A 27,689-nucleotide genomic window follows, 5' to 3' on the forward strand; every position below is an offset into this window, starting at 1 on the left:
GAATTTTCTATAATATTCACATCTTAAGAAACAGTCCTCTTCTTCATTTAAAAAAATGTAAAAACAGTCTTTGCTCTTGAGACATGCGAAAATAGTAGGTAAATCTGATTTGGCCTGACCCCTGCTCAAAACTATGAATTTCCAGGTGTGGTGTATGGCAATCCCAGTGACTTCTACTGATCCTACTATTTTTAAATTGTAATTAATTTAACTCATGTCTATTTTTTAAATTAGCAGGAGGGGAATAAGAGGGGCTGGGAGATTCAAGAAGGGAAAAAAGGGAATAAAGAAGGGAGGGTCAGAGGAGTAGATGGCATCCGTATCAAACACATAGGAATAGATACCACTCTACAGAAAAATATCAGGGCCATGATTTTACTTTGTCATTCTTGAACAAAAGGGAAAGGTTAGACGTTATGTAAAATCATATCATTATGGTCAAGCTGCCAGGGTAGGGACGGATTTCCATTTTATTATAGTTCCCGGAGGTACAGAGACTTCTCAAGTTCCCTTAGGGTTAACATGGGGTTTCAGAATGAAGTGCTAGACCTGTCTGAGCAGATCACTCAGACTGGCTCTACCTCTTGTGGCCCGGAATGTGAGTTCTCAGTTTTGCTTTTCTCCCTGGGTTCCACCATGCCAGCCAGTTAACCAGACTGGACCGGACATAACTGTGGGTGGCCTGAGATGACACAGCCTTGAATGGGCAATGCCAAAGCTCAGAAGGTCACTGCTGCCTTTTAGAAACTCATCCCAATAAGCATGCAAAGACAGGTTAAACTTGGAAACACATCCCTTCTGAGCAAACATTGCCTTGATAATGTATATGCTTTCGTGTTTCTTTCTGATTCTCATGTCACTGCTTTAGCTTTAGGCTTTGTCCTATATAAGAAAAAGGAAATGGGGGAGGGGCAGTCAGTAGCAGAATGAGGTAGCTCTTAATAAAGGACCTTGAAGAGCAGATCTGTCTGGTCTCAAGGCTCCTTCCAGTTGCAAGCATGGAACTGTTTCCCTTTTACTTCTAGAACAACCCACCCCCAGAGCTCTCCCCCTGGTTTAACATGCCTAAGGCTCCGTCAGTGCTTTCTGAGTGTTTATTAATAGGGTTGCTTCTTGCTCTTTTGTGAAGAATCTCCTATGTTGTCTTCGCCTCTGGGGCGCCCACCCAATCAGAGACACACGTCTTGAATTCCCCTCTCAAAGAGCCACAGATTTAAAATAGCCATAAATGGACTCAGGTGACAGTCTCTTAGAGCATGCCTTTGCACAGTCTTCCACATGGCAATTATAATTAAGTTAACCCATACCGATGTTTTATTTTTTTAATGGTAAGGGAAAAAATAAATACTAATATTAGAGAAAATAGATGACAGAGATGGAAGAACTCTCTAGAGACCATCATTTCGTTTCTTTGGTTCCATGTACACCTGTGCTCAAGCCATCTTCTAAGAGATAGTGGGCAACTCTCAGATAGCCCAGACTCTCAGTGAGAAATAAGTAGAATCAGGTCGTTCTCCCCAAGGTTTATTATAAATCCCTCCCACTGTAATTTTAGACAGTGAATGTATGGTGAGACATTAACAAAGGACATGTAGCTTCAAGTGGAAGGAACCCTTGTCCTTCCTGAGACGCGAGAGTTGCCTGTGGCATACTCTGTATAGACGATTATTTTTGTCCTCATCTACGAGCCAAAGTCTTGGCTTAGAAGGAGGATACAGGGGGTAAAATTACAGACACTTAAATAGACCTGGGAGGAACTTCAGAGAGCTTAGCTGGAGGCTCACTAATCTTGGAAAAAACAGACTATCCTGGCAATTGGATACAGTTTGCTCCCCCCAGTGAGTGGATGTGCTAACTGGATGAAAGACTATTGGTTTTTTTCAGATTCCCAAAGTGGATCAATTTATTCTTCATGAACAGGCCTTTATACAGAGACAGTAGACTCCTGTTGTAGAAACAAAACGACAGGGTTCGTGCTGCCTTCCTTTTCCATTGACCCGAGAAAGAGGTGCATGGTGCGTTCAGAGGGAGTGGGGCATCTTTGTCGTCTCCTTCAAGGCTGATAGGCATGTGCTGGTAGTGGGCAAGGCGGGTGGACATGTTCTGCAATCCCACTCATCCCCTAGGAGCTGGGCCTTGATTTGTCCTATTATCAGAGGGATGGTAATCCCAAGGCCAGGCCTCATCAGATACAGCATCAATGGAAAGAAAGAGATATTATCTCAGCTGTTCCAGGAAGAAAGGGTTATATGGTGAGTCTTGACAGGTGTAGTCCTATCCCCTAGGCACAGAGGTAAGCAAACTCCAGCCAGGCCACCCACATCTAAAAAACTTAGTCAAATATACTCATACTCTACCTCAAGCATAGGATTTTCTCCATAATTAAACTGTTGCATTATATTTGCAACCGTATTTACATTCTACGGGTTATAACTAACTTTGAAGACAGTTTGCTCCACGAAGGAAGGGATTCACCTAGCAAATGGGTGGCTGGAAGGGAACGTGCCTTACATCAGACACCCCTAACTTGAATTAGTGAAGATGGGCAGTTCTCTCGTGCTAGATGTGACTCCTTGATTAAGTGGTCTTTCCAGAACACCAAGAGTTAAATGCTGTCTCACTGACTGTCTATCTCGAACTTCATTTTCACTATGGGTCTTCATTAAGGAGTTTACAAGGTTATGCAAAAAAGAAAAGCAATAAATTCCAGGGAGAATCAAGTAAAAAAAAATCAAGTGTGAAAATGAGGCCAAGGGTAATATTAATTCATCTGAAAATAGACATCAAAACATTTTATATTCATCCAAGACATGGACCATAGATTTGGCTCTAGGAAAATCAACATCTAATACCTGTGTAGAATAGTATGACTGTGTGTATGATATATGTATGTGTGTATGCGTACGCATGAGTGTATGTGAGTTAGCTGTGTGTTCTAAAAGAATAAGACTTTTCTTACTGATGATAACTGAGGCCTATAGTAACTAGTAGACTTTGAATGAGTTCAGAAAAGATTTGAGATTCCAACATTGACTTATATAGATTCCCCAGTGAGAAAAAAACTTGCCCATATTTAAATTTAAAAAAATCTTAGATTTGTATTTTTTTTATAAATTTTTATTTATTTTTATCAAAATATTGCTTGTTCTAGCTAAAATTAAAATGAGCTTGATTTTAGTTCTTACTGGCCAGGACTGGGTAGCTATGAGAAGACATGACATCGAAGTTTCATAAGCAGCCTAGGATATCTATTTAGAATGAAACATTTCTTTTTTTAAACATATTTTTATTGATTTCAGAGAGGAAGGGAAGAGAGAGAGATAGAAACATCAAAATGACGAAAGAGAATCATTGATTGGCTGCCCCCTGCACACCCCCTACTGGGGATGGAGCTCACAACTCAGGCATGTGCCCTGACCTGGAATCCAACTGTGACCTCCTGTTTCATAGGTTGCTGATCAACCACTGAGCCACACTGGCCGGTCTGTAATATTTCTTAGAGATCATCCCCATGGTGGTTAGGACATAGTGGGTCATTTAGCTATGTTGTAGCTGAAAGATTACAGAAATCAGCATCACTATTCATGTTGTCTAGAGCCTCAATTTTCTCATCTAAAAAATGTAAGAGTTGGTATCTACATGACTTCTTAACTTGACATTTGAATTCTCTGCCTCTTTTTAAAAGTTTAAAATGAGCAATGGAATTTCACTTTCTATTGTTTTAGGAAAAGAAAAATAGTACCAGGTACTACTAGTATTATTAAATATTACTATGTACTTGGCATTATGCTAGATTCTATGCCTAAAAAAACCTCATTTAATCCTAACATTAAGACTGAAAACTAGTTATGTTGTGTTGTTCCAGATGAAGAACTAGTTCATATACCTTGTCAAGGTCACCTCATAGTGTATAATTGGAGTTCAAGCTTAAAGGGAAGAACTATAACAACTGGGAGTTTGTTAATCATATATTCCTTTGAAACAACTCTGGACCATGTACTGTCAGCAGGAGGTTAGACTGTGACAAAGAGTTAAAGTTCTCTGTGCATGTGACTGTCTGATATCACAGAAGGGGCCACTAAGCAACTTAAGAAAGCAGAAGATATGAGTTTCTACCACACTGGGAAGAAATACAAAGAAACCAAAAGTTGGAAGTGCTGACAACCATGCCGGGGAAGGGAAGGGAAAATCCTTACTCTTGGTGAGAGCATAGCAGACATTCACATTACTCACTTCCATGCACTTTGGTCTTTGATAATTTCATTTCTTTAGTGGCTCTTCTTGTAAAAGGGAGAGGGTAGATGTGTAAACTCATGAGCCAGATGTGATATAAATGACCCATTAGAAATGGTATTATAAGAGCAATCTGAAATTCATTATAAATAAATAATGATGCGGGCACAGGAATACATTTAAATTTGCCAAGGTTGTTTTCTTCTGTATGAGAAAGATAGCAAGTTAGCCCAGAGCGTCAGTTCTCAGGCATTTGTTCCCACTGGTTTTTGCTAACTTCAGCAAAGATGCACATATCCAGATTCTGCGCTATGTGTTTGTATGAACACATACTAGTAAATACAAAGCTATATATGTATTTGTTGTTGTTGTTTTTCTTTATTTATTAAGATACTATGTATGTGTCCTTATCCCCCCCAACCCCCCCTCCCCCCCACTCATGCCCTCACCCTCCTGGTGTCTGTATCCTTGGTTATGCTTATATGTGTGTGTGTGTGTGTGTGTGTGTATATATATATATATATATATATATATATATATATATATATATATATATATATATAAATAATTTTATTTATTATTTTTTTTGACGTCCCCAGAAGTCCTAGCTGCAAGATGGTTAAAATGTTTGCTCCACTGCACCAACTTGCCTTTCTCCTCCACAATCTCTTTGGGAATATTTATCTTTTCTGAGTTACAGAAAAGAATCCTGGCCTTGGAGGAAAGACAGATGAACAAATTAACCCCTATGGGATTAGACTGGCTGCGTCTACTGAATCCATTCTCTTCTTCCTCGGATCCCTACATAAGGGATGGGACATATGAGGGAAATTATTGTTAGTTTAATATTTATTGGGAAACCCAGAGGTCAACGCTACTTTCCCCTTTTCTCTTATTACGTGATTAAAATAAAAATTGGGAAGCCTAATCATGTGGTATTGGTACCTACTGTCGGTGTTAAGATGCTCAGCCATGCTTGCTGGCATTGTTTCGGTTACTTTTATGGATCAGCTTGAGTATATAGCATACATTTCAAATTACAATTGCAATAGTTCAGCATTTAAGACAGAGTGGAATCTTGCAAGCTACATAGATCACTCATGTATGACTCTATTAGGGTAAAGTTTAGGATTCAGATAAATTAGGATCCATATATTGGCTGTTCTTTAGGCATGCTGATAGAAATGAAAAAGATAAAATAAAACACAAAGTGATGACTCAGTGTTTTTTTCTCTCAATTTATCTTTATTGTTGAAAATATTACAGATGTCTCCTTTTTACCCATTGATCTCTTCTGGCTCGCCCCCGCCCCCTGCCCCAGGCCTTTACCACACTAATGTCTGTGTCCATGAGTTATGTGTATATACATATAAGTTCTTTGGTTATTCTCTTCCCACACACCTACCAACACCCACATTCCTTCTGAGATTCATCAGATTGTTTCATGTTTCTATGTCTCCAGATCTATTTTGTTCATCAGTTTATTTTCTTCATTAGATTCCACATATGAGTGAGATCATGTGATACTTGTCTTTCTCTGACTGACTTATTTCACTTAGGATAATACTCTGCAGGTCCCTCCATGCTGTCACAAAGGGTAAGAAATCCTTCTTTTTTCCTGCTGCATAGTATTCTGTGGTGTAAATGTACCACATATTTTTTTATCCACTCACCTATTGACGGGCACTTGGGCTGTTTCAAGATTTTTGCTATTGTAAATTGTGCTGCTATGAACACAGGGGTGCATATATTCTTTCTGATTGGTGCTTTGGTTCTTAGGATATATTCCTAGAATTGGGATCACTGGGTCATTTTTTTTTTTAAACTTATCTGGCTTGAATCCATCTCCTGATGAAAATTCAGACTTATAAATCCCCTCCTGAGTAACACACGATAATGGGATGGAGGTGAAAGGGACCTTAAGAGAGAACATGATCCAGTTGTCTGCAGGCACATCTAAGGCCAGATCGTTATGTAAAGGAATCATATTCTAAATGGTAACGGTCATGCGTGTCAACCAATCAGAATGGACAGGGGCAGTTGCTCTGAAATAGAATTCTGGAAAGCCAATTCTGTTTTTTTATTTTTTTATTTTATTGATTTTTTTTTTACAGAGAAGAAGGGAGAGGGATAGAGAGTTAGAAACATCAATGAGAGAGAAACATCGATCAGCTGCCTCCTGCACACCCCCTACTGGGGATATGCCCGCAACCAAGATACATACCCCTGACTGGAATCGAACCTGGGACCCTTCAGTTCGCAGGCCGATGCTCTATCCACTGAACCAAACCAGTCAGGGCCAATTCTGTTCTTGATGCTACCACCATTTGTTGCTGGATAATGGGGAGCAGATGGGGGTAAAGCAGGGTGGAGCTAGGAGGCAGCCGATCAATGATTCTCTCTCATCATTGATTATTTGATCTCTCTCTCCCTCTTACTTCCTCCCTGAAATCAATTTAAAAAAATACAAACCATGTACTGAACTTCTAAATAAATGTACAGAAAGACCCAAGCCACACTAAAAATAGTGATAGCCTCTGTCGAAGGCAATGGGATTGGGTATAGTAAAATATTTTGGGTGTTTTTTTCTTTATTTCTGTATTTTAAAAACTATAATGCAAATGTATTTCTTGCATGATGAAAAATCAAACTAACAATGAGTGAAGATTAAAAACAGAAAGCTAACTAGAGTAGTTTGGTTAGGGGCATTGAAAGCTATTGACTTTTTTTTTAAGGCTGAACTTTATTTCTTTCTAGTATTGAGAGAATCATCATGAGAGAAAGTCAGTTTATTGATCAATGAGTAAGTAGGGCTAATGAGCTCAATAGGTTGGATTCAATGGCACTGTCTCTTAAGCCTGTGCTTATAACCAAGTCAATTATACGTTTTGTTAGGTCCATGTTAAGAGGACTAAGATCTAATGTTGGATTTCTTCATGTGCTTTTATATTCAAGCACCTGTAGTCTATGAAATGGGAGAGTCCAGAGTTAAATAAATCTAAGGAAATGGTTTCTGTACCTTCTCTTTGTCCACGGAGACCTTATTCCTTTCTGTGGCTCACAGGTTTGACTGTATTAAGATCCAGTTCCTTTCTTTAGTATCTGGGACCTTATTTCTCAATGGGGCTCTTTCTCAAATCGAAAAAAAAAAATATCACTATGTTTTTTGAGTTTGGGAAATGGTTACGTTATGACGGTACTGACTTTTCCCCCCGATTTTATTTTTGGAAGGAGCTGTATAAACAGGCCTCGCTGTCAGTCCCAAGTGTTCTAGGGCCAATACAGTGTTTATGAGCAAGGCCCGAGCTTGGGCCACACCAGCTGCATTGTCCTTCTCACACTGATAGATTATAATCTATTTTGTGGACAGGAACTCTGGCCTTTGTTGTGTTGAACATTCTCATAAACTCAGACGAGGAAATGTGAGTGATGGCCATACACAAGCATCCTCCAGTGAAAACAGCAGGTTTCCTGGGATCTCGCTGAGGTCCGACTGAAACAATGCCCCAAAGAGACAGGAGAGGGGAGGACTGTTGAGCACACCTCACAGTCCTATCCAAAGCCTGTCACTGCTGCAGTGCCCACTTCATTCCCTAAGCCACACGCTGGTGCGTTCTGGGGCTTGGTGTTAGGAGGAGGGCTTGGCCACTGGTGGGCCTTAGGCACATCATAATGTAAAAACACACGAGGATTCTCAAATTAAAACAACCCACCAGCAGATTGGAAAAATGTAAGCCTGCCAGTTCTAAATATTGGGGAGCATGTAGAACAATGGAAAATCATTACATTGCAAAATATAAAGAGGGTATGGCAAGCGTCAACATTCTGGAAATTAATTTTGTCACCAAGTTTAAAATATGCACATCCTTAATGTGAAAATATCAAACACATATACAATTAAACATATATTTGTATGTTTCTCCAATGTAATCCCATATATATGGTAAAATCTCTCTATATAAAAGCTAAGCGACCATTATGACAGAACAACTGGGACAACTCGAACAACCGGTTGCTATGATGCACACTGAACAGGCGAGTGGTTAGGAGCGAGTGGTCCCAGATTGCAAGAGGGATGTCTGACTGCAGGGATTGGGCCTAAACTGGCAGTTGGACATCACCCAAGGGGTCCCGGATTGTGAGAGGGTGCAGGCTGGATTGAGGGACCCCTTCCCCCTATGCACGAATTTCATGCCCTGGGCCACTAGTATGTAATACCACAGACCACAAACATAATGCTAACCTGAACACACACACACACACACACACACACACACACACACTCACACACATGAGATTCAAATCCTAAATATGACATTACCGCACGTATAATTTGGACCCCATGTTGTTGTTTTTTCTTTTTAATCTTTCTGAGTTTGAGCTGTCTTATCCTTAAAACAGAATTAAGAATAACTTCCTCGGTATGTTCCCTTTTGGGGGAGTGTCTATTCGTGTCCTTTGCCCATTTTTTAATTGGATTATTTGTCTCTCTGGTGTTGAGTTGCTAAGTTCTTTATATATTTTGGAAATTAACCCCTCATCATATGTATTGTTGATAAACATGTTCTCCCATACAGTAGGTTCCATAAAAAAGAAGAAAAATCTTACCTTTTGTGATAGCATGGATGGACCTGGAGAGTATTGTGCTAAGTGAAGTAAGCCAGTCAGAGAGAGAGACAAGTACCATATGATTCACTTAGATGTGGAATCTAATGAACAAACTGAACTGATGAACAAAATAGAAATAGAGGCATAGATCCATGGAACACACTGATAGCTGTCAGAGGGGAGGGGTGGGGGCTGGATGAAAGAAGGTAAATGGATTAACCAAAGAACATATCTGTGTAACCCATAGACATAGACAATAGTGTGGTGATGGCCAGAGGGAAAGGGGGCAGGGGCTGGTTGGAGACAGGCAAAGGGGAGGATGGGAACATCTGTAATAGTGTCAACAATAAAAAAGAAAGGAAGAAAGAAAGAAAGAAAGAAAGAAAGAAAGAAAGAAAGAAAGAAAGAAAGAAAGAAAGAAAGAAAGAAAGAAAGAAAGAAAGAGAAAGAAAGAAAGAAAGAAAGAAAGAAAGAAAGAAAGAAAGAAAGAAAGAAAGAAAGAAAGAAAGAAAGAAAGAATAGCTTCCTCAAGGCTATTGTAAGACTTTGAAATAGTACATGTGGGAGGGCCTGGGATATGGGGCCATGCAGTGAGTGTTTTCTCTTTTCATTTGTGAAATAGCAACAGTAGAAGTGTTGCTAAATAAGGAAAGTGAGGTCAGTGTGACCATGTTTTGATAAGATAAGGTTAGCATGCATATAAAAATACTCTGCTGACAGCTAACATGGGCAGTTGCGACATTATACTTCAACACTCCACAGAAGTCCTCATTCAACATCTATGAGTCCGTAAAATGGGAGCAAACTGCTCTCATTGGACTGTTGTTTGTAACTGTGATTTCACCTGTTATTGTTGCATTTTTTGCAAATGTAAACTCTGAAATATCTAAATCCATCTCAGAAGTAGACAGAGCCTGTTACCCAGCTTTTATCCAGTGCATCCCCCCCGTTCCCCCCCCTCATCCAAATATTGAACACCTTAGTGCCATGTTGCTAAGTGCTGGGGAGCCAAGTAAAATAAGACATGCTATTTGTTACCCAGTGTAGAGGTGGGGGAAAAGGAAAAACCCAAACAACAAACCAAAACAAAGCAAGAGGGCACATACCTCTGTAGCATCATAAACACAGAGCTTTTGGGAAAGAGTGAAAAACAACTGATTTATCTGATTCCCTAACCCAGCTGGACTTAAACTGAACATAAAAATCAAGTTTGGCATATGAGAGTCCTAAATTCTCTTCTTACTCTAGCTAGCTTGTCCTATTTTCCACTTTTCCCACTCTACATTCCTCTTTCTTTAGTCTCTGCAAATGATGTTGAAGACACTGGACTTCATAATAATAACAATCACAGCAATCCTAGTGAATTATTCAATGAAATAAACTTGATTCTTGGATCAATTCAGAATGTATTCATTCTTCTAGAACAAGATATGCTCTCCAGTCTCCAGTCTTCTCAGTTCTCCAGTTGCATCCAGGTCAAAACAAGTTAGTTTAGCACCTTATTGTTCCCCAAATAGTTGGTGGTTTTTAAAATTTTAACCATTTTCATTTTATAGTATTTGGAACTTTTATTATAAGTTGCCTCCAGTTTACTTTAAAAAATACTAGTTTGGCCCAGCTTGTGTGGCTCAGTGGTTGCGTGTTGACCTATGAACCAGGAGGTCATGCTTTGATTCCTGGTCAGGGCACATGCCCAGGTTGCAGGCTTGATTCCCAGTGTGAGGTGTGCAGGAGGCAGCCAATCAATGATTCTCTCTCATCATTTATGTTTCTATCTCTCTGTCCCTCTCCCTTCCTCTCTATAATCACTAAAAATATATATATATTTTTTAAATGCTAGTTTGTTAGATATCTGGGAGCTCAGAATAATCTCTCCTATTTCCCAACAATCCTATTCCCATCCGAATCCCAGTGTCAGGTAGGCCCAGGGAGATGTAATGTTGGGAAATGTGTGATTGAATTTGCTTTTGTTGTCAGAGCTTACTGCATCACCAAAAGGGACTGAATGAAATGTCTTCCATATTTGTCTAGTTTAGCAAAATATAGCAGGGACAGTCCCCAATAATTTTAATATTAAAAAATTAGCATCATAACATGAGCGTGTTTCTTACTTCTTAAGTGTGTTCAGATATCTCAACTAGCAATAGTTTAACTATATAAAAAAGGGAGGAAAAAGGAGACTAGAGTAATTGTCCGAGGTGAGCTATGTTCAGTGCATGACAGTAGATCTTTGTAGGTTTCTGTTGATTAATCCTCTTTATCTGTCCCCGCCAGTTCAGGGAGCTCGTCCAGTCTCATGTCTCACTGTTGTGTGGAGAAGAGCCCTCTGTATGGAGCATGAATCAGCTGCTAAAATAAGTGGCAGGGTAACTGGGATATGTCATCTGACCTTCAAATTAATTTCCTCTCCTGTCTGTTTCCTTTGTCTTTCCTTGCAACCTCAGCCTCTCTCTTTCCAGTAAACTTTTGTTAAACAAACTAACAAAATCAGATGCAACACCAAGATGCCCTTAAACCCACTCCTCTTGGATGTCTAGAAACACTCCTGTGTGAAGAGCGTGATACTTAAGTCATCTTTGTTGCCTCATAAACACGGGGAGTAACATAAACACACCTTGTACTATTCCCTCTCCATTTTGGGTGGTGTCTCTGTCTGTGATGGTTCTTGGCAGAATGTTGCTTGGATTCCGATGAACGTGAAGGTTAGAGAGAAGTTATATTGAATCTCTTTGTGATGAGTTAAAACACATACATGTTAGGATGCATACATTGCTTAAACGGGCCAAAGCAGGTGATATACCCGTTTTGAGGTATTACCACATCCTTACTGTAAGCCATTTGAAATCCTTTCAGTGACTAGAAAGAATGAAAAAATACTTAAAATCCTCTTTTGAAGACCTCCAAGGGTAGAGATGCTACATATGTAAACCTTGGCTTCAGGATCTACTCACCCGATTTGAGAGATCCGCCCTTGTGGCTCTGTCAGCTTCCTGTGACTATAATTTCATAGGTCAAAGTCTGGAGTGAGAAGACCAGTCTCACTGAGGGCTTTGCTATTGCTGCCCTATCATTTAGGGTTGAGAGCACCAGACGGGGCTCAGAGTGACAGATATTTCAGGATGTGATGGGGGTAGGCAGTTACCCAAAGCCAAACCAGAGGAGGCACTGGGGTGTAATAACACCCCACAGGAAGAGCTAGAATAAGGAAGAAAAAGGAAGGAAGGAAGAAAGGGAAGAAGGAAGGAAGGAGGGGAGGAAGGGGAGGGAAGGGAGGAAAGAAGGAATAGAATTACTCTCAGCTAATTTAGAATCCAGAAGACTATTAAGTTGCCTGTATTCCCAAAAAGAGGCTGGGGATGTATTTAAAACAAATCACAGCAAATCCCTGACTTGGTAGAACCAGGACACTCCTCTGGAAGTTGCAACCATTTCTCTAATGACTATATAACCCCCATATTTTTTGGCCAATGCTGCATGGCCAGGGGCTGTAATCCAATAAGTGTCTTATTTTCAATTGCATAGTCACAAATTAAACCAGCTGTAACCCAGGCCAACCTGATCTGTTCAGAGGCATAGGAAAAGTCAATTCATTTTTCCACTCTCAGGGGCCAAATGGACAATTAGGGTAGAGAAGATGGTGGGGGTGGGGCTGTGACTGTTTTGTGGACAAAGTAAGGCCTTGAAGATTGAAACATCAAGTTAATAGTAATCAACCCAATGAAAGCATATCACTTTCTAAAAAGACATGTTTTTTCTTAATATTAGGCTATAAAATTCCAGAGGGTAACATTTATATAACAATTGTCCCGTATTCACCACAGTGTCTCACAAAATACATCTTGTATAGAAGATTCTTCAATACTTGTTGGATGGTGTCTGAATGATGGACTGAAACATAATCTTCCACAAAACCACACATCCAGGTGACCACATTCATTCTGCCACATGCTCCCAGAAATCCTTCCCCAGTTCTTCCCCACTTACAGCTGACAGATCACACTGTCCTATATTTGGAATAATCGAGAGCTGTCAGTGTAGCAGATGTCTGGGTTGGCAACCCAGTTGCCTCTCTCTTTTGTGAATGCTGCCATCCACTAGTGGGGGAGTTCAAAACGAGATGAATCATCGCCTCTTTTGTCACCTGGTTTGCCCACCTGCTGACAGGGAAAGATTCACTCTTAATGAGAATCATTCCTCGTGAAGGTAACACATTCCCATCTTATGAGAAGAAGTTTAAGGTCGACCCTGGGGCAAGTCGTAAGGGAATTTAACCTGTTCTATCATTTTTATCCCTACATAAAATGTGTTTGAAATGAGGGGTAGAAATGGAAATTCAGCTGTGTCCTTCGACATATTTTTATCAGTGAATATCATAGCCACCACAAAAGGTCTTTGGTCATGGTCCATGGGGAATCATCTCCCTTTTATTTCCAAAAACTTCTAGGGAGTAATCATTGATTGCAGAATAAAGTCCTCAGTTGGCATATCCTTCAGGACTCTAATTCCTTGGCTTATGGTCTCAGTAAACATTATACTTAGCCATAACGGGCATGCCATTTTCTCGCATATGACCTCCATTCCCCATTGTGAATGGTGATCTCTCCCTATCTGGGTTCTTTTCCTACAGACTCTTCAAACCTTAGCTCTAATCATCTGATTCATAAGAATATCCCAGGTCTCTCTGGCCATGATTAAATTCTTCCTCCCTGGGTTTATGATGCAGTATCTTGACGTTTCATTTTATTATTTATTACTTATCAATAATTATTCATGGCTTATTGTACAAGGAAATAAGTGACAGAAGGCTTGACTTCTGTCACTGCTAATTGTGAAAGTTTTATCTTCCTCTGACTAGTTGCTGAACCCCCTGTGAGCAAAGATCGTGCATTTGTTTTTTTCTCTTATTTAGTGCTTTGCACTAACCCCTTTTACAAAGGAGGAATTCAATAGCTATTAGTTGAATTGAATTGTACTGAACTGCTTTTCTGGGGCTTTTAATCTAATTGGGGAAAAAGACAAGCACATTAAGCAATGTTAAGAGCCGGCAAAACATCAGAATTAGAACTGAAATATAATGTGGTGCACAATGAATGTCTCAATCATGGGAATATACCATACAGAAGCTATTTTAGCTGAGTTCAGTTAATAGGAAATGTTTTTAGAAGTCCCTTTTGTTATTTTTTACTCCAGTGACTAGCATGTTATACAAGTTCATTTTTGCAAACGTGTAGGTCAACAAATGAACAAAAAGCATATATTGTTCATTCATTATGGTGGGATAGTAATGACAAACAAGATAAATGGCTTTCTTCAGAAGAATACAATAAGAGAAATACGCATAGATTTTTTTGAAAATGGACCCAGGGACCATGACATGAAGACAAAGATGAGGGCAGCCAGACAAAGAAGATTAGGAGGCATGTGGTCCAACTAGCTCATTGGATTTATAATAAAAATAAGTAGTGGTGAATATGGATGTGATATTACAACACAGAGACCATACTAAGTGCATCACCACTCCGTCATTTCTTATAGTCCTGTTCTGTACACTCGCAGTTGGTAAATAAGGAAACTTAAGGTGTGATGCCATCACTTTAGCACATGAGGAAACTGACCACCAACAAAGAACAGTGACTTGCCAGAAATCACAAGGTTGAGTGAAAACTCTGATATGCTGATTCCCAGGGCAATTTTTATTTTGTGCGATGGATGCAAGACAGTACACACACTAACATTCACACACATTTTCTGATAAAGTCATTTTTTAATAGAACCTGTTCTGAATTGAAGCATTGGTACCCTAAATATACATTGCACAAATATAGAAAATTATTAACGCTTCTATACTCCTTTTTTAAAGATCCCATGTTTGTAAAGTCATTTGGAACTCTGGCAGTGTGACAGATAGAAGTAAAATCATTAATCATAATTCACTGTCATGCTCTTTCTTGCCCCCTCTTGCCAAACCTGTAAAACATGACTCGACAGTTCCTTGTGCTCCGTTTTGCTGTGATGGGCTCCGGTTCGGCTGAGTTTCATTTGGTGACATCACGTTGTGCTGTGATCATTGTCATCTTCTCTGTAAGTGTAGCTCCCCGTGGGAGGGCCCTGTGCCAGGTGAATCATCTATATATTCTATCTGGTAATGACAACAGGGAGTGCATCACTACCACCGTTCCTCCCCACCCAAGCACCATTTATGGCTGGTTCCCACATATGACTTACATGGAGGGAGTGTGTCACGCTAACATGCAGAGCTCCGGAGTAAACAAACCTGTAGTTAATCTTTGGTCTCTCACAAACCAACAGAGTACTTTTGGGCAAGTTACTTAATCTTCATAATTCTCAATTTGCCTTTCTGTGAAATGGGGGCAAAGTCTCAGGAATTTCATAGAGATTTACATTGATGGCATGTCATTGTTTCTCCAGAAATGTTAGATTTCTTTTCCGAAGGCAGATTTATTTTTACAGGAACTAGGTACCCCCTGAGATGTCTCCTGCATGGTTCCCATGGCTGAGCTTTAACAGAAGCATTTCTCTTACCATAGTTCTTGTTCTATGTTAGGATGGCGTTTCTAACTAGGGCTTAGTCCATTTGGGGGTACTCATCAGTAAGGTCACAATCTAAGCTTTCCTATTGACTCTAGGGAAAGACAGCTATAATTTTCCATTCTTTCTATTTGTCCCCCCCCCCTTCGCCCCCATTAACGTTATTGAAGATGGAATCTCATAGGACAGAGGTAGAAGGGGAAGAAGTATTTCAGCTTATCACAGTCACAGAGTCACCTGAAGGTCTTGTAAGGGGCCAAAATGTGCCCTTCATTCAAAACTTTGTACATAGTCTCTTGGAGCCAAAAAACAAACAAACAAACAAAAAAGCAGAGAAATTACAGCAGGTAGATTTTTACATTCGTGAACTAGGATGGGAAAGGCCTAGGGCTCATCCCTCAGAGAAGCCATCTGTGCCAGGGTAGCTGTCTGGAGAGGGAAAAAGTAAATCATTTTCAAAAACCCCATTGCTCCAAAAGCTGGTCCAAGGCCACTGTCTTGAGTGCCAAGTATTCCATCTGGCAAAGCAAGTCATGGAAAAGCACAAAGGCAATTTACCCAATTGGCTGGGCCGAAGGTAATCTTTTGTGAGTCTTCCCCCAGAGTGCGGTTCAGACCCTTCTGCCCTAGGACCAATGGCTGGGCAGGTTCAAGAACACCCAACTGAGGATACGTCGCTGTGTAATTTGTAGCAGTTTAATCCCACTCCTTATTGGTCCAGTTTAGAATTCCTCCTTCCTAGCAGGTGAACCCCATTTAAAAGTGTTTTGTTTTTTTGTTTGTTTGTTTTCAAAGAGGAGATTCCTGGTCCAATCATAAAAGGACTTTGGAAAATATATAATCAGGCAGCCTCACTTTCTAAAGGGGTCTCTGTGGTGAAGGCAATTAATTGGTGACTTCCTCATCACTATCATTTTCTATTCTTTTTAGCTAAAGCTTCATTTTAAAACGAGTCTACCTTCTCTTCAATCTCCTTGGAAACCAACCAATGTGATCGTGTTGCTGCGTTGGTGAGATGATCTGTTTCTTGAGAAATTGCCCTTTGGAGGATTAAAATGGTAAAGTCTCAAAGAAGGAATTTTTCCAACAGCAAATCATTATGGTTGTCTAGAAATTTGCTTAAGAACAGCTGAGTCAATGCAATGTCGTTTCAGGACTAGGACACTCGGTGTTGACAGCAATGCTCACCAGCATACTTGGAGAGCAACCACCAGCTGGTTATTTGCAGGATGCACGTTCTGTACTCTAGACACATGAATCACTTGTTCAATTAAAAATAGTGTCTCCCCAGCAGTTACTTGATCAAGAATGGGAGTACGCCGTGGGCGCGATTGTGGCCACTCACATCCCTGTCTTGGAAATGTGCCTGTAGTTTTGTGACAGTATATACACATACTGATCAATTTCTTTCTCTCTGAAACATCAGCCCTAAAGATAATGACTGTGGATTCTTCTAGGATTTCCTTAACGGTAGGTCAAGTCTTTCCAAGGTGAGAGTTAAGTGTGTGCTTCTTGTTGTGTAATTTAGGGGTGAAATCAGATGCCAAGAGAAAAGGATGTTAAGGACAGAGCCAGAAGCAGTTCTGAACCAAATTGTATCTGGGTCTTGCCTTGTTTACTCAAAAACAAAATAATGTAATTATTCCATAAGGGGAGAATATGGAAATTTTCTAATCAATGTCATTAAGAGAAGATAGAGAATAGAGGAATCAAAATAGATACTTGCTTTTTGTTTGCTCCTTGTGTTTTGGCATGCTTCAACTACTTAGTTATTTACTTATTATTAACATTCATTTCTTTATTTAGATGCACGTGTTCTAGTATGAAAATGGGAGGAAGGAGGGAAAATGATGATATGCAGTTTTGTGTGGGGGCGGGGAGGAGGGTTGCATTATCATCTTGGATAAAACTCCAGTATTTCCTAGATTTCTGTTCTGGAAATTTGACTCAAACTTATTCCTGCCATCCTATATCTGTCCAGTGATTATTTTTGAATCAGAAATTTAGACATTATATTTGTTCTCTTAAATGTCACTGCTGCCGTCTGGAGGGGTTATTTGGAATTTTGATTTGCATTGGCCGTGTCTTCCAACTTTGTGTTACACAAAGTTGTGGTGCAATATTTGTGTGTACTATATGATTTTATCCAAGTCACAGATGCAATTCTTACTGAGCGATTCCAGGAACATTGTGCTGTTGCACAAAACTAAGTACTTCACTCCAGTGAGACATCAATAGATCAATCACTTCTTCTAGTGGAGTTATTCAGGAGTCGTAAATCTATAACGTCTGTAATGTAGACCCGGGGATAGAGGGGAGACTCTATTGAGTGTGTGTTGCTTAAATCAATATTTTGTAATTTCACATGCCCCATCTATCAAAATCCAGGGCTGGTCACAGGAAGTGTACTTGACATAATTGTTGAACAATTATAGCTTGCCGTCCTCATAGAAAGTTCAGTATGCTATTTCTACTTTCAATATTTATCTTGGCTCAATAGATTAACATCAGAGAAATTCAGCTTTGTTGTGTTTTTTTTTTAAATGATTAGGGGTGAAGAGATATTTCACTCTAAACTTTATCCAACTATAATCTAGTAATCTTAGAGTTTATTAGTTGACTAATAATAGCTGTAATCATCCTGATCAATCCAATGCTTATAACATACCAGTCATTGATTATCTAAACTTATAATTCCAGTTAATTCTCACAGCTATGGCATGATTTTAGTACCATACATTGTCCCATAACATGGCTGAGGAAACATAATTAGAGGGGTATGATAGTTTCTCAAGATTTTAATTTTTAAAATATGTTTTCATTCATTTCAGAGAGAGACAGGGAGAGGAAAAGAGAGATAGAAGCACCCATGAGAGAGAAACATGGATCGGATGGCCCCCGAATGCCCCCTAACTAGGGATCAAGCCCGCATCCAGGCATGTGCCCTGACAGGGGATTGAACTGGTGACCTCCTGGTGCAGGAGCCAATGTCCAACCCACTGAGCAATACCAACTGGGCTCTCAAGTTTTTAAGTAGATTAAATCTGTGCATCTTCAGAACCTGAACACTCCATTGAGTAGTATAATGACACCTGTTAATAGTCCATTGAAATAACAAGCAAATGCATTTATTTTTCAGAGCTTCTAAACTTAAGAAATGTGAAGATGCTCTCAAAGTTCAAAGTCTTGTACACACAAGATGCACTCACATATTAGCAGATAATGGGATCAAACTTATTACTTGCCTGTTGTATATTTAAAAAATAGTGGATGGATGATGGGGGCAAGACAATTCAGAGACAGACATTTTCTAAGTGAAAGGAGAAAATAACAGATTTTCTTTAAACACTTCTTTCTGGTAGCATTTTTGTGGCAAACATCTTGCAATGTTGGTGCCACCTGAAGCAGTTTGTTAAATCGGACATTCTTTTGAGAGCTTGTTTTCTATTTGATCTAAATTTAGATTCAATATCCATCTCAGTGGAGATTTGAAACTCTAAAACATCAGGGATTACTGCTCCTGCTCTTAAATACATTGCAGGAATCTATTCTGACAGGTGAGCCATCCGTGGAGTTTTTCTCACATTATACTCTCTACTTCTTATTGAAGAGGGGATCGATTAGACAATCTTGTGGATACTCATGGGCCAAGGATTCAGGATTCCTTTCAAATTTTTATTTGAAGCTGTATCCTACAGCTCGAGGCCCATATGTATATTCTCATTTAAGTGCAAAAATAATTTCCAAAACCCATAATGATATAAATCTTACCCATACACATTTTCAATACCCCACTCCCTTACATCTCCCCTTTAGGGGAAATAAATAAGGCCTTTATGGTGTTCTTTACTTTCTATCAGTGTCTGTGAGATTATGGCAGGGACAAAGAAGATAACAGATCAATACCTACCTCCTTGAGGGCATATTTACTTTAGTTTAAAAAAACACACCAAAAAAACAGGACATTTTACTCTTTTCAGATGTTCTTGTAAAGGGAGAACTTGAAAGAAACATTCTCAGTACTGTGAAGCAAAGAGGAACTAATGTTGAGAAATTGCAGACTTTTGAGGCATGGAGCAATACTCTTCGCAGAAAAATAAATAATTTCACAAGGAAAGGGATCTCTGGGAATTGAAATTTATTAGACAATTCATCAAGGAGAGAGGAGGGAGTGGGAGATAAAAGAAAAAAGAATACCAGGTAGTTTACAATGAGATTTAGAGAGATACAGTCCCGAGTGCCCCACTTCATTCAGAGTACTCGGTGAGAACAAACAGAGCAGTAGAAAAAAGGGAAAACAAAGCATTTCAGTCCTCCCGTCCTGCGGTCCCATTTCCACCCGCGCACATTGCTCCCACCTGCTATAGTTTATCAGTCACTCGGGTGTCGTGTGAAGGACAACCTCGTGTCTTTGGCTTGGCCTGTGCAAAACCATGTGATATGTTGCAGACATTTCAGCCTATGCTCAACTTCCCTGTGCAATTTTGGAGCCACAGTGATATCATTTAAGATAGACTTTCTTCCAATAGAGTTTTCCCCATAGACGTATATCTTTGTTCCTATACTCCCCCGCCCCCCCAATAAAAACAAAGGTAGGGTCAACTTTGGCAATTCTCCATTTCTTGGTTTTTCACGCACTAGAATTTGCTTTGGTAAAGGTCACCTGGCAAGTCAGGGAGAAGACCCCTTAATACCCCAAGAAGGTCACAGATTGTCGTCTTAGGTAGAATCAAAGAAATGAGGACATTTCAATACTAACCAACTCATGGAATCATGAGCAAACTAAGTGGTGTTTTTGTTTTAAGCCACTAAATGTTGGGGTGGTTGTTATGCAGCAATAGACAACTGATATGACCTGGATTTTTCTCAGTAAAGAACCAAGGATTTGTTGAAGATGAATATTTGTTAGTATTTGTGGAGAATCTGCTAGAGAAATTCAATAGAAGGTAAAGGCACCACTCAGGACTATTGAAAGCCCATAGAAGATGGCCAGCATTCACTTGTAAACACAGATCAGTGCAGATTTGGGGGCACAGTTCCATTAAAATAATCACTCATAACAATACATTTTAGAACATCTTGAAACCAAGTGCATTGCTCTTGGTTTCAACAAGTAGAAAGCGGCATTGATGCTTTTACGTTCTCTGTGTTACCTGGTCGGGGGGGGTCCCTTCACAATTCCTGACCAACAGCCCTCTTATTCTTTAGGTAACTGGTCACCAGTATATTCATTTTTTTTTCACACGAAACCCCACCGTCTGACCACAGCTGTCAGGCCTCGTTCTCACAGTAACGGGGTAACATCAGTCCACTGCTATTCAACCTGCCGCTTTTACAGCTCACCCACTCTTTGTGTATTTAGAGCATCAGGCAAGATGTGCGTGGAGACAATCAGGACTGAATCCCCAGTGAGAAACGCAGCAGCACTAACGGATGGGGGGGAAAAGACAAGACTTTGTGTGGACAGGTTGTGGAATGTTCACTGCTCCTTCTCCCCGATGTGTCTGCTGTGGAAATCAGGCAGCAGCCCTTCCGAGGCAGCTGTCAGGAGTGGACACCTGGCAGCCGAGCCGTGCGTTGGCTCTGAATCACCATCTCCACCCCCAGCCCAGCCCAGCCCAGCCCATTTGGAGGCCGGGATCACAGGCCTGAGCTCCGGGATCACCCTCCTGAGGAAGCAGCCCTGGAGATGCGGAGGGCAGAGGAGGCTCTGTGGGGAGTGTCCCCCGGGGCCTGTGAGACGTGCTAAGCAGACAGCAGGTGAGGTGGCTGTGATGTTCCCCATCGCCCGGGAGTTATGTCACATTTGCAAGACGGTGCTCAGATCCTGCTCATTTATTTATCCTGCCGACGAGGACATGACAGGAACCGAGACGTGTCACGGAAAAATGTCTTTTTATGAGGTCAGCCAAGACACAAACATCTTCGTGTTTCACCGGAGAATCAAACCTCTGAGCTGGGCCTCCAAAGAGCCTTTGCAAGTCGTTCCAGGCTCAGAGCCTGGGCGAGCGATTGCTTTTAGAGGGGAGCTCTTTCAACCTAAAAGCTGCCTCTCTGAGGTCATTGTCTTTTTATGTCACTGAAAGCAGGGGTGGACCCTTCAAAGTACTAAAACTCAAATAGCGCCCACGGGGGAGCAGGAGATGGGCTTTCAGCACAGGTCGATGCCTTCCTGCCATTTCATCCTGTTCAGTTGAAAGGGAGAGAGCGCAGGAGAGGGAAGCCAGAGGGGAGTTGAATGGCAGCAGCGCGGCCGGTTGGAGAGGAATGACCTTCAAGAGTCACCCCCTTGGACATGCTTCTCATGAACCCAGGAAGATGGACGCGAAAAGCAACACCACTGAAAGGACAGTTCTGATAGCAGGCACCCCTAGTAGAACCCTAGTGAAACCCCTCCCGACAATCTGGATTTCTATGGCCTATTATTTCCCCTTGTGAACAGAAGTAGCAGAACCTTGGGCAAGACTAAGACCCGTCACACTGTGCTTTTCTGAAGAAATTATGTGAAAAGGGGTGGCAGGGAGTGGGGGGGAAGGGGGCGAGGAATCAAGCCTGAGACTTCCTAATCCTTGAAAATCCAACTGGCCTGGGATTACAGTTCATACCTCCTCAGTCATTTATGAGCTATGTGTTATGCCATTTAGAAATGTAAAATAACTTTCCGGGACAGGAAAACACACACACACACACACACACACACACACACACACACACACACACACAACAAAACAGAGCGAAGTAACTGTTTTTCTACCCAGGTAGCCAGGTACCTGGATGTGAACAGCCACCCGGGAGCAGAAGCTCCAGCTCCTGGAGGAAGCGTGGGTCACAGGGCTCCGTGTCACACACCGTTTAAAGCCGCACCGCCGGGCTCACCTCCAAGGCTTTGGGTTTCAGGGATGTTCTCTTGACGTGACATTTTGCTCTCAGGGGACGTTTGCTGGGAGAGAGTCAGAATATTATTTGGGGACTGCGATTAGTACGCACGGAACAGCAAGAGGGGCACTGGAAGCATTTGATTTGACTCAGTTGGCTAAAGGAATCTCCGCTCAAATAATTGAGTTACCAGGGTTGTAAACACTTCCTACCCTTACCTCCATGTAACATGAACACAAACAAATTCCGAGTTCTTCCTCCCTTGGGATTACTTCCTTCTGGAGGCAGAACTTCTGACTTTCAGAGAGACATGGAGAAAACAGAGTATGGGACTTTAAATATCTCTCTCCTCTCCTCTCCGTTCTCCTGCTCTGTTTTCCTTCCAGAGAGTTCCTGCCTCTCAGGAGACTAACCAACTAACCTTACCCTATGAACCCAGAGCATATATGGTAAACATATTTTATATGAATATGCAACAAATTAGTCAATATGAATTCAAGACAGCCAGAAAACGTATCGATAGTATATTTGGAGTATATGACAAGTATTTGGTCTCACACTGTGAGGATTACTTTATGGATGTGATTTTTCTCTAACTTTCTAGCATGCTCCATGGTACACTTATGACCATTACCAGCCCCATTTTAAAGCAAAGAAAAGGAAGAGCAGAAGATAAAGACCATGTGATTTTAGAGCTGAATTCTTCACTTCTGCAGTGCACTGAATGCAACTAACATATGTGGTAGGATTTTTGTCTTCAGTGGAATAGTTATAAATTTTTTTTGGTATCATTAAATTGTGTAAAGGCAAAAGTGACCCCCAAAGTAAGACCTGCTTGAGTCTATTTTCTTCTCCACAGCAGACAATGCTGCAATCACATCCATTGTTGGACTTGTGTTGAGCCAGGGCCCGGGAATTTATTTTAAAGTATGAGGTTGCAGGGGCAAGCACTAAGGTTTTTTTTTTTTAGAAGGATTCACTTCATGGCTCAAATTCACCAGCTATTTGTCTGATCGTCTCTTCAGAGAAAAGCACTGATTCATCTGCTGAAGGTTCAACCAGGTTTTCGACGTGGAGACCACAATCCTGGGATCAGAAAGCTTTCGATCAGCATGCATCCCCCAAAGATGCTGTAACTCCAGATTCCTGTGTGTATGATAAACAGCACATGCCTCACAGGGCATGAAACTGCCAACAGAAACTGCTTTCTTAATGTTATGCACCTACTTTTTAGAGGGTGCTGACAACCCTGCGTAGGCCAGACCAGCAGCAAGGGCCGGCCAGCCCACCTTCTATGGCCTTCTTATTAAGTGGTATATCAGGAGATTGACTCAGCCCGAGTTTTGCATTTGGGTTTTGGACCAATGCCCAGAGGTCTTAGGAGCAAAAGCATATTTGACACTTATTTATCTTCGTCAGGGGGTTGTCATGGGAGCCAAGGTGATATTGACATCCATGAGGTCCTTTGAGGAGAGGTGTTGGGGAACTGGATATGTCTTCTTGGTTCTATTTTCATGTCACACCACTGTTTACCAAAAGGTTAAGTTTCTCCCACCTCCCTGTCAGCACTTACCCACAGTTTTTCTTCTGTGGCACACTTGGTAAGACCAAAGGCGTTGAGGCATGACAGGTGGTAGCCATGAAAACAAATATGGCGGAGACATGCACTTCTGTGTCCACTCGCTCTAGTTGAAACTATTTTTCTCTTGGCCTTTAATTTTTTTTGTGTGTGTGTGTTTTGTTTTGTTTTTTATGTTGGTGGGTGCTGGTGTAGAAGGAGAAGGCTGAGGCTTTTAAAAGAGTATATTATATTCTACTGTCAAATGTGAGAGAGCAGATAAAGAAAGGTAACACATGCTAAAGAAATCCAAAGGAAAAGGACTCACTGTAGCCCGAGCAAATATTAGGGCAGGAGCTAGAAGGATGTAAAAGCACTAGTTCATTGACTTTTTACTTAGACTCCAAGTCTTTGAAATTTGAAAACTCCGATATGGCTTCAACCATAACTCTAATGCATGGCCAGAATAACATGAGAAATGTGTTTAAGTTAAGTTTTAAATCTCAAGCTCCAAACTTGTAAATGAGCTTTCCAATGCTTTGTTTTCTAAGTTTGAAAAGAAATAAATGTCCCCGTTTTCTGAAAGCAAATTTCCAAGATAAGATAATGATAAAGACAAATATTTTTTTGAAGCACTCTGGGCTTAAGTGAATTACACACACACACTAATTATCTTTCTTCTCCATCAGTTTTTCTTTCCAACTTCTAAAGTTTGAGTTCTTAATATGTGCCAAGTACTGTGCTAAACATGTTAGCTGGATTGTCTCAGTTATCCTCTGGGGGAGACAAAGTCCATGTCCCCATTTTATAGATGAAGCAACCAAGGCATAGAATGATGACAGAGATAATCATTGGAAACTGTTTCCTGAGCTTACCCTTTAACTACCATACAATTGTCCTTCCCAGCGATAAGATAAACAATAACAATAATACATACTCCATTGGTTGCTTTTATTTTCATTCAGAGCCACATTAAGAAACATTTTTAAAATGCTTGCGTTCTATTTATTTGTGGAAACGTAGATTATATTTATCATCTCCCAGTGATAAATTTTCATAGTAATCAACTCACTGTGTATATGGTTAGGTATATAGATAAGTAGATTTATAGATGTACAGCTATATGAAAGGATGCAAAAGAGACTGTGATTGATTCCAAAGGGGGGAAAATTAGGTAACATGAATGAGGGTGAGAGGGTTAACGAATGCAAGTTTCCTATATATACTTATATTACTTAATCAAGAGCAATTTTAAAATCCAATCTAATCCAACAACAACAGAAATGTATTCTCCTGGAAGAGGCTTGGCTTATAGTCGATTAACAATTATGTGTGGTGACTTTAATGTGCCATCAGTAAAGCATTATTAACCACATTCCTTCTTTTCTGCAAATTAATTGTTGTCATTAAAAATTAGTTGCAGTGATCAGTTAACTGCATTTTAATTCTTCTAGCATGTGTCATCTATTTGCCTGTAAATATAAATAGATGGGTATTGCTTGGATGCATTGACATTTGGGATTCTGCAACAAATCCATTCTGCTTTAGGAAATCTCACTCAAAAGTTCCAACTTTTAACTTGTCACATTCAGCTTTAGATTCTGCATTTCCGAAGCCCTTCCCGACCGGCTGCCGGTCATAAGACGGAAAGGAACGGTTTGTTTCTTTGAAAGCTTTAGCTGACATCAAGCTGTACACATCTCAGCATCAGTATTCACTCACCCCTTCCACTCATCCTTTGACTTGAGCACAGTGTTCACTAAGTCCTTTTCCGATGTCCAGTTGCCCTGAGGGCATGACAATATATGGAGAATTGTGGGAGCACAGGAGGGCATGTCAGCGGACTCACACAAAAACAGCTCTATTAACCTATGACGCCCCGGGAGACCAGCTGCTGCTCCTCACCACAGATGAAGCCGTGGGCCTGGCAGCTCTCTGCTTGCGCGAATGCCAGGCATTCTTTCACCCTCAGATGCAACGTCGTTTAGGTTTATATTTGATCACTGAATCATGTTTTGTTTCTCGGTAGCCAGCTGGAGGTTTTGGCGATAAGATGCAAACAATTTCTGCGTGAATCACAGTGTGTCCATTATAGACATCTCACCTGACCGAATAGCTGGGCCTCTTTCTCAGTTTCATTTTCAAAGAGTTGGTGGCCCTGGCCGATTTTGCTCAGTGGATAGAGCGTCGGCCGAGGACTGCAGGGTCCAGGGTTCGATTCCAATCAAGGGCACATACCTTGTTTGCAGGCTTGATCCCCGGCACAGGTCGGGGTGTGTGCAGGAGGCAGCCAATCAATGTGTCTCTCAAATCTCTCCCCCTTCCTTCCATTCTCTCTAAAAATCAATGGAAAAATAATCTCGGGTGAAGATTAAGCGCCCCACCTCCAAAAAATAATAAAATAAAATAAAAGAGTTGATGACACATGACAGCACGCAGAACCTCTGTGGTGTCTGTAGCTATCTAATAACATGCACATTAATAACATATTTTCCAGGCAGGAATAACAAACTGCATCTGGGCGGCACTACGTACAATGACTCAGACTCTCGGTTCTGGGTTCCCTGCCTGGATTTGCACGCTGGATTTGCCCCTAGTGAGGCAAGTTAATGAAATCTCTCTAAGCTGCAATTAACTGATTTCAAAGGAGGGTTTGTTCTAAGGATGAACGTATGTATCATCAATAAAGCTCTTAGGACAGTGCACGGTATTTGGTAATTGCTCAATGAATGTTAATTCATATTTTAGTGGTTGGTGATCTTGTAGGAGGGCAGCAAGATGTTGTGATGTCAGCATAGGCCTGGACAGGGGTGGTGGTGGGGGTTGAATAAGAGTTTCTTCTGATAGCTCAAATTTCCCATCTTGCCTGCAAAATCTTCAAAAATATGTTCCTAATCCAGACTCACTTCCAACCCCTTCCCCACACAGCCTTCTGCTTTAGCGGACTCCCCAGTTCACTCATCCGTGTGACCTTCCCTGGGGCAGGGATTACATCTCCCTTAAACCAGGTTCAAATCCCTCCAGCCTTCAAAGCCAGCTCCAATTACACATCCGTGAAGCCCTTGCTAAAAATTATATCCTTCCTTCTCCTCTCCCAAATGCCGAGAGAAAAATTATTTTGGCTACACATGTTGATGATGTGTTTGTATTCTAAGCTGCCACGACCAGCGACCACACGCTTGTTGGCTTGCACACATTTCTTATCTTACAGTTTCGTTGACCGGAAGTCTGAAGTGAGTCACGTGGCTAAGACCGAGGTGTCAGCAGGGCCTGTTCCTTTTTGCAGGAACCTCTTTTCTTGCTCATTTGGGTGTTGGCAGGATGCATTTCCACGCAGCTGTAGGACTCAGGTCCTCATTTCTTTCCTGGTTGTTGGGTGGGGTCCGCCTTCAGTCCCAGAGAGCTCTCCCAGGTCCTTGCACGTGACCTTTACACCAGCGGGACTTCCGATTCTTCTCACACTGCCAACCTTTAGACTCGCGGCTCTGTCTTTCTCTCCCGATTATAAGAAATCTATGGCTACATTGGGCCCACCAGAGTAATCTGGGGTCACCTCCCCACCTCAAGACCTACCACCTAAGTCACATTCCGGAAACCTCTTTTTGCCATGTTAGGGTGTGGACATTTTTAGGAGTCATTATATGCCTACCCAGGCGGTTTGTTCAAGCCCATTTAGGATTTCAATTACACATGGTCATGTCTGAATCACATGGGTTTTGTCAATTGTATCGGTGTCTTGCCTCCCTGTCAAGATTCTGGAGGGTAGGGAGGGACAAGGGATGTCTCATGGTTTTTTTGTCGCCCTAACCAGATCCACCCCACAGTTCTCAAGGTCAAATAGATGATTGAGAAATACTCAGGCACA

At 41.1% G+C, this 27,689-nt stretch overlaps 1 protein-coding gene across 2 annotated transcripts in view; it reads left to right on the forward strand.

Moving 5' to 3' along the window:
- Positions 1-27,689, forward strand: part of KCNJ2 (potassium inwardly rectifying channel subfamily J member 2) — a 259,346-nt gene that overhangs the window by 70,313 nt on the left and 161,344 nt on the right. Inside the window, exon 1 of one of the 2 annotated variants that reach the window (XR_009449348.1) lies at positions 16,704-16,860. The exons of the other annotated variant lie outside the window; for it this stretch is intronic. The gene's annotated coding sequence lies outside the window, so the exon portion shown is untranslated. Of the gene's footprint in view, positions 1-16,703; positions 16,861-27,689 lie in introns of those variants that run through there. 2 annotated transcript variants of the gene reach the window in all.

Source organism: Myotis daubentonii, chromosome 16 (genome assembly GCF_963259705.1).
Source record: "Myotis daubentonii chromosome 16, mMyoDau2.1, whole genome shotgun sequence".
Lineage (NCBI taxonomy): Eukaryota > Metazoa > Chordata > Mammalia > Chiroptera > Vespertilionidae > Myotis > Myotis daubentonii.